The 8,618-nt window shown below is 37.4% G+C and overlaps 1 non-coding gene across 1 annotated transcript; it reads right to left on the bottom strand.

The window, feature by feature from the left end:
* Positions 1-2,051: 2,051 nt before the first annotated feature.
* On the bottom strand, positions 2,052-2,125 carry TRNAF-GAA (transfer RNA phenylalanine (anticodon GAA)). The gene has a single exon. It is a non-coding gene; the product is annotated as a tRNA-Phe (tRNA).
* Between the last annotated feature and the right edge of the window lie 6,493 nt (positions 2,126-8,618).

An 8,618-nucleotide genomic window follows, 5' to 3' on the forward strand; every position in this document is an offset into this window, starting at 1 on the left:
ATCTAACATTTACTTTATCGCAACTAACTTTTACTTTCCGCATCTAACATTTACTTTATCGCAACTAACTTTTACTTTCCGCATCTAACTTATTAAATCATATATTTCATTTAGGCAATAGCGTGGCTCTGCAGGTTGTTCTAAATGAAATATAATGTTTTAATTTAACATTTACTTTATGCAATTATATATTTATATAGTTATATATATAATCATAGGTACCATATATAAAATATCGATGAATTCGGTATTTTCTATAGTGGGAACTATATTATATTAGGTGTGTGTTTAAATATGTAATTTTCTTGGAACCATTATTTATGGTGGTTTCCTTTGTTTTACTTTTAGTTAAACAATATTGCATAAACCAAGAATAAATCCTCGAGTCTTGACAAAATTTATAATTTGTAAACTTCGTTCTTGCATTTGGTAATCTATAAATTAATAAATTTAAACTTAAAATAACCTTTCTGTAGATCGATCTCGTACTTACGAAATATATTACTTGCAGACAACCTACACTTGGGTGAATTATAATTTAAGTAATAGCACGTGGCGCTAAAATCTTCGAAGAAAACACACGAAAATTGCTGGAAGATGGAGAGGGAAGGGGGCGGCTGCTTTAGACACCAAGAACCCTAGTTTTCTCTCTTTAAAAATCTGAAATAAGATGTGTAGGGTGTATTGTGTGTTTTGGTGTGTGTAAAAATGTGTAAGTGTGTGTGAGTGTGTGTGGGTTTTTAATTAGGAGAAATCTTGCTAAATTAACTAATTAAAACGATAATAAAAGGTTAACCCACACTAATTTTATAAAATTTTCCTTTTTAACAAAATAAATGCACAAGGTCAACTTAAAAATTTTTAAAATTCTAAAATTCACCTAATAATTAAATTAGGCTTTAAAATGCTGAAAATTAATAAATCAGTTAAAATGCCCCAACCTCAACTTAAAATAAAATACCACATTTTAAATTGCCAAAATCGTCAACGGTCTTTTCCCTCGATCCCGCATCGAATAATCGCTTGGACATGAAACTTGAAAAACATTTTAACGTGCATCACATAAACATGAATAATATAAAATAATGCATTTAAATAAATCAAGAATGGCTAAAAACTCATTTTAAACTTAAATAAATAATTTAACAATTAAATAAATGCATGGATTATACGTGTACTGAATTTGAGCTCTACAAAGTCCTTTATGGAGGGTTGTTCATTGCACTCTACAAAGAGCACCTATCTGCATGTTCGGACATCACAATGTCCCCTACCAATGAAACATGGTACTCACATCGCAGATACTAGTCTCAAACTCGAGCGGCCTATATCATTTTTAACGGCGGCTGAATCAACTAGGAACTTTTTAGAATATACAGTATTCCAAATATGAGTTTCATGATACTCATCATATGAGCATCTCATATTCTTTCTACTATTTGTATATTCAAGGACTTTATCTATGCAACTAGCATGGGTATATAGATAGAGATGCGCCAAAATAATAATTTCAAATATTATTAAAATAAATATTGTTTATACATAGAGTTTCAACATGAACCCTCGGCCAACACTTGGCTCGACGGACACCTACTCTAACAGATCCTGCATACTGTTTGGCAATCAAAGAAGGCCAACCTGTAGACAAAGGAGATGAAAAAAGAAAATGATAGTGGCTAGGAATAGGAAAGGAATAGACCATCATCGGAAAATCTTAAAAAAGGGCTTGTGTGATCGGAATAACATAGTAAAGTAAGCACAATTTTTCCATTTTCATTTCCAAGAAAGGTTGCACTGCACTAAGTTACTTACGTTTGAGGCTGACTTTGGACCCACATCAAGGTGACAGGATTCCAACCTCTGGCCCTCTGTACCCAAAACAGATGCGCTGACCAGACTGCGCTACACCGCTTTTTTTAGAAAATCTGCCTCCAGAAGACAATGATGTGAAAAAGCCATATAGTGGAGGAGCGCTCACATTTTTTTGACTCTTTCACTTGAATTTAAAAATCCGGCTTGCTCCCGGCTATGTGTCCTTTGGACCTTTCGCCCGCTTAGAAGTGGATTCGAACCACTGACACAAGGATTTTCAGTCCTTTGCTCTAACCAGCTGAGCTACCCGAACCACTTTCCTAAAGTATGTTTTCTTCATTGAATAGCGCAATTCGGGGGAGTGGACTCCACCAAAGAGTGCTATTCGGTGGAGTGGACTCCACCAAGAGGTTCTTTCTCTCACGTATTTTTGCCCGCCCCTTTCATTTCTGTGCCGAAGGCAATGGGATTTGAACCCATGATACAATCTTCTTGTATGTAAATTTAGCAAACCAAATCCTTAAGCCACTCAGCCATACCTCCAAGTTGTTGATCGGAATGGGATTGGATGTGCCGGGTTTGGTTAGTTGCCCGAAGGGCTATCTGATCCGATCAACTGCCTAAGCCGTAGCGCGCGTACTCTTCTTCTATGAGCGAGACTCTATCCAGATCTGCCACTCGTTGGGCGACGCCTTCTTTTCTATGAACAGCCCACCACTGAATGATGAACTCTCCAGTTTTCGCCTACGACCCGAGAAAAAACACGGTCAAGCCCTTACCCGCCTGAATGGAATTCATATCTCCTTCGTCTGGTCGAGAAGGGAGAAAGCCCGGAGAACCGGGCTTGCTTACAAAGCTAGCTTACTAAGGAATTTGTCGTTGATTGCACGAGTTAGCCAGCAAACCCCCCTGGCTCATCTCTCTCTCTATAAAAAAAAGCCCTTCTCCTTTTCATAATAATAAGGTAAGCATCCAGCTCTCGATCCCGAGCTACTGCTTCAACAATCAACTGAGCTCAGGAAGTCAGGTTAAGACGTCGACTTATACAGGGGAGATTCAAAAGGATTCCTGTCTTTAGAAGACAATCCCACTTAACTACACTTGTACGCTTGACATGAAAAGTAGAAGCAAGCAGAGCAAAAGTGCGCCCACTCTGCCTTTCTTTATCTTAGACTTCGTTCTTCAAGGAGACCCATGTGCATTTCCTCTGTTCTGTGCTCTTGAACTCTTGATTCCCTTGTGCCTTTAATTTAAGTATAGGTCGTCAATTCAATCTATCTTGGTGGGATTTTTGCTTCTGTTGAGTATTATAGAAGGGATTTTTCTGCTACGTAGCGACAAGAGGCTACATCAATAGCTTTAGCATCTTTTTTTTTAGTTGAAAAGGTCTTTATAGAGTTAAAGGGAGGTTTGGAACCCTAGTAGCAGAATGGAATCAGTTTAACGAGCTTACTTCCATGTCAACACGAGTAGTTTAACTCATCACTACCTCGTAAAGGCGGGCGTTGAGAATTTTTCTTTTATTGCTATAAACTTTTTCAAAAGTATTCAAATAGCCTTTGTTTGCATCGTTTACGAATTCTGCTTAGTAGGGACCTAAACATAGGAATGGTTTTTCTCAGAGTCAGACCATGCCTTATGAAGAATGGGGAGGAAACCTGTCGATCTGTGATCAAAGAAAACGATACGTGAAGATTGACAAACACAAAAAAAGCGATATCTACTATTTGTTAATTAATCTACGCTCATTGACGAGACGACGACATAGAGAGAAGAAAGTATACCCTTTGTCACCCCCCTTGTCACTTAAAAGTAAAGAAGAGATAGAAACTTTTGAATTGGTGGGATTGAAGATGGAATCGAATGCACTTGTGTTTAAGACATGTCCTGCTTCTCCTACCTAATGCAATTGACCGACCTGCCATCTCTTTCCTTCAATCATGCCTTCGCTTCACTTCCAGACGTTATTTACCTTATAGGAAAAACCACTTTTTTGAATGGAAGAAGCCAAAAGAGTCTTCGAGCGTTGCGGTAATGAGCCGTAAGAAAGGTGAGCATTCTTTCTGCCGGCCTTGTTATGAGTAAGGGAGCGCGTTGAGATAGATAGACGTCAAATCCCGCAGCGCTAGTTCTCGCCTTAGTCTTGGGCTGATCTCACACTTCAATGAACCCCTTCATACTTTGATTCAATAAATCGATCGATCAAGAGGCTAATTGTGAGAACCCGGAATTTTCTAAGCAAAGCACCTCAAAAAGGCTCGGAAAGTAGCTCATAAAAAAGCCGAGGCAATGGAAAACCTTGAGAATCGAGGGTACGTCACTCGGAAGAGGAAACCCTTAGCTCACAAACTAAAACCGTTAGCTCAAGGAAGCTCCAAGATTGTTGGAAAAGAAATCCTCAGCTCATAAGCTAAAACCTTCAGCTCAAGGAAGCTCATTGATTGTCAGGGAGGATATCCCTAGCTCATGAATTTAATATCCTAGCTCAAAGAAGCTCAACCATGCCTGTCCTAAAAGGACCAAAAATTGAGCTAAAAGATGAGCTAAAGGTTTGGACAAATTAAGTGTGCAAGAAATGACCTTAGAGTTAACCCATGAAGAAGCTAAGGGAGGAGCTAAAGGACTAAGACACATTAATAATGCAGAAAATGACCTTATAGAAAAACAAGGTGACTCTTGAAGAATGCATGGGATTTTGGACCACATTTATGGCTTTCTTGGAGCTCAAGTTGGCGCCACTGTAGGGTAGGAGAAGAGCCACAAATTCACCTATAAATACCACCTCAAGGTTGCATGAAAAGTGCACCAAAAATACCTCTCAAATTTCGAACAAGGGAGAGCAAGGAAAGGAGGAAAATTCTTGCAGTGCAGGCGATCAAAAAATTCGNTTCGAGCGTTGCGGTAATGAGCCGTAAGAAAGGTGAGCATTCTTTCCGCCGGGGCAATGCAAAACCTTGAGAATCGAGGGTACGTCACTCGGAAGAGGAAACCCTTAGCTCACAAACTAAAACCGTTAGCTCAAGGAAGCTCCAAGATTGTTGGAAAAGAAATCCTCAGCTCATAAGCTAAAACCTTCAGCTCAAGGAAGCTCATTGATTGTCAGGGAGGATATCCCTAGCTCATGAATTTAATATCCTAGCTCAAAGAAGCTCAACCATGCCTGTCCTAAAAGGACCAAAAATTGAGCTAAAAGATGAGCTAAAGGTTTGGACAAATTAAGTGTGCAAGAAATGACCTTTGAGTTAACCCATGAAGAAGGTAAGGGAGGAGCTAAAGGACTAAGACACATTAATAATGCAGAAAATGACCTTATAGAAAACCAAGGTGACTCTTGAAGAATGCATGGGATTTTGGACCACATTTATGGCTTTCTTGGAGCTCAAGTTGGCGCCACTTTAGGGTAGGAGAAGAGCCACAAATTCACCTATAAATACCACCTCAAGGTTGCATGAAAAGTGCACCAAAAATACCTCTCAAATTTCGAACAAGGGAGAGCAAGGAAAGGAGGAAAATTCTTGCAGTGCAGGCGATCAAAAAATTCGCGTCGAAGTGCTGCTGGATTGAAGACAGTATTTGTTAAAGTTACATCGAAGTGCTGCGAAATTTTCGGAAGGAAACTTTGTGCCAAAATCTACAATTTCGAGTCTATCCTCAAAAATTCGATAAGTGGGCTTTTGTTACATATCTTTTTGTATTTTTAAACTTGATATACATAATATAACATACAAGTATGTGTGTCTTTATTTTCGAAAATCGCTATCTGTTTTGTTTAAAATTACGATCGATTATGTGTTTCTTCTATGCTTCGAATTCCTTTGATTCCGCTGTGTCCGTATGAAAACTCTGAAGTCTGAAAATCTGAAAAGTACTGTCTGTTACTTCTGAATTCTGTTTACACTGTTACAATTCAATTTGAAAATGGGACGAGAATTGTGATTCTGTCTGGCCCCCAATGGTGGGTATAAAACCATTTCTGTTTAGCCTCCAATGGTGGGTATAAAACCATTTCTGTCTAGCCCCCACCGGTGGGTATAAAACCGAGTTCTGGCCTCACCCCTTAGAGAATTAACATATTGGGGACAATTTGACCATGGAAATGAGATGAGTAACAGTGTTTTGTCCATTCCGAAATAATCTGAATTGTTTCTGTTTTGTTTGATAAGTTCCGTCTTTCTTTCGATTCGTTTCCGTCTTGTCAAATTAAGAATATTAAGTTTTGAAAGTATGTTAAAGAAATTTTTTAAAGAATTAAGTTCTATATGTATCTTTGGAATCGATCGACCCCCCACTTGCTGAGTGTTTCCCAAAACACTCACCCCTTACAAATTCCAGATAAAAATGAAGAACAGATGAATGAGGAGGAGCAGGAAGCGTTCTGGGGATGGTGATCGAAAGTCAAGCACAAAAATTGAGATTTTTATTCTTTTCTTTCGTTTCCGCAAAACTCTGATGTAATTGTTGTTCTATTGTCATTGTAAAGACAATGTTTTATTTATGAAAAAAGACTGGTTTTTTGCAATTCGACACGAGGCTTAATTGTTTTCAAGTAGTTGTTAAACAATTCCGGATGTCACTGACGCTTCGGAAACGGGGCGTGACATTTAAGTGGTATCAGAGCCGCCAGGTTCATAATCCCGCTGGGATTTTGACAGACAAAATTTGACAAAGTCAAATTTTTGCAAAAGTCTAGTGCATTCCTATCTGAATTAAACTCACCCATCGGATTCATTCACGTCTTATGTCGACGTCATTTCCTTCGAAATTCAAAGTCTATCTCCTTCAATGATTCTTAAATTTCTAGTATAGAAAGTTCCACGAAAACTTTGTTTCAATTCAAATTTTCTGCCTTTCTACTTTTTACTTTGATACCATTATGAAATTTTACCTCAATTTATGGTCTTGTACTCGTGCTCAAGCCGCACTTCGCATGCGTCAACTTACTAGAGGAAAACAAGATAAACAAGAACTCACGAAGATTAAGAATCTGCTTCAAACCGATATACAGAATCTCAAACATCACCTTGATCGAGCAAAGAGCTAGCTCGCCCTAACACTACGTAACCCATCTCACGTGGTACAACTAGTTTCCCCTAATCGAAAGTTGATAGTAAGGATTGAAATNTAGTTTCCCCTAATCGAAAGTTGATAGTAAGGATTGAAACTGAGAACTATCTTGCTAACCGCTCTTGTCATCAACATGAAGACATTTCTAGCAAGCAAGAACATTACATCGCCAATCTTCATGGCGCAATGGATAGACTGCGCACCTTGTTGTGGAAAACATGGAAGAAGAAGAAGAAGCACCTATGGATGTAGTAGAAAAAGAACGGTAATGTTGTGAGATGATAAGGTAGGCTAGACTGATATTATGGTTATATGATACGATAAGAAAGAAGTGTAATATTTCTTTGGGAATTTACAAAAATAGATTGAATTATATTTTTGGGAATACACCTATCTGATATAAGTTAACTTACATTTTTGGGAATCTACCTATCGATGATAAGCTTCCGAGTTAAGATGAAATGGGAATACACCGGATAATAAATTATTTATGAAAATATGAGATAAGAATTATAAAAGTTTTGATATTCAGACATAGAAGTTGATTTTTGTGTCAATAATTAACGGTATGGACTTAATTTGGGATGATAAGCAATAAATTTAAATATGTAGGATTTTGGAATATTTAAATAAGGTAAGAAACAATAACTTAAGAAATTAAGGTCATTACCTTAGGTAAATAAAGAGAGTTATGAGATATTGGTAGACATCGAGGAAAGTGTAACATGTATAATAAGTTCTGACTCTTCTTATAGTATAAAAGAAAAATAGGGGGAATATTTGAGGAGAAAAACATCCAAAGAAACTTGTTTGTGTTAAAGCATGCTAAGCTCATAGTCTTGAAAGATTTAGTAAAAGAAGAATTGTTTGAGGAATTAGTTTCTTCCGTAGAAGGTTGAAAGAAATTTTAACTATATTATGACTATTAGGACTTAAGTCAATAGGCTGATAAGGAATTATGTTGTAAGATTCTATATTGGTTTTATGTTTTGAGATAGTAATCGTGATAATTTAGAATAAAATAAGTATGGATACGCATAAATTCAGTGTTGATTTTATTTCGTGTGCTATGGTAAATTTCAACGTCATTCTGAGAATTGGTTCGTTGGACAAGAATCATGCAGTGGTAGATAGTCGAGGTAAGCACGCCAAACTCCAATCAAAGAGTAAATAGTATTTTATGGCAAGGATAAGGAACATAAATCCTTCCTTCCTGCTTCTCAGACCTAGAAAGCCATGGAGTAGGGTTAAGAAGTCTAACTAACAATAATGAGAGAAGCAAAAAAAGGAATTGTGCTCAAGATATAAAATATTCCTGTGGTACGGGAGTTCCGGAAACGTTACTTTGAGTTATCTCAGACTGTGAAGTAGAATTCGAAAGTAACTTGATAGCTCGTGCTACACTAAAATTTAAAGAACCCTAGCGAATGCGAATAGCTTCAGTTGAACTCAAGGAGCTAAAAATTCGATTCCAAGATTTGTTAGACAAAAACAAATCAGACCAAGTGCCTCTCCTTGGGGAGATTCAATCTTATTGGTACAGAAGAATGGTGAGAGTACAAGATAGTGTGTCATTCTACAAAGAACTCAATAAGATCAAGAACAAATATCATCTTTCAAATATAGATTACCCTTTTCTATCAGTTAAAAGAAGCTAAGATCTTTTCAAAGCTTTATTTAAGGTCAGACTACCACAATTGAAGGCCAAGGTAGGGAATATTCCTAAAACAGCCTTAAAAAAA

This window comes from Primulina huaijiensis, chromosome 15 (assembly GCF_012295235.1).
Source record: "Primulina huaijiensis isolate GDHJ02 chromosome 15, ASM1229523v2, whole genome shotgun sequence".
NCBI lineage: Eukaryota > Viridiplantae > Streptophyta > Magnoliopsida > Lamiales > Gesneriaceae > Primulina > Primulina huaijiensis.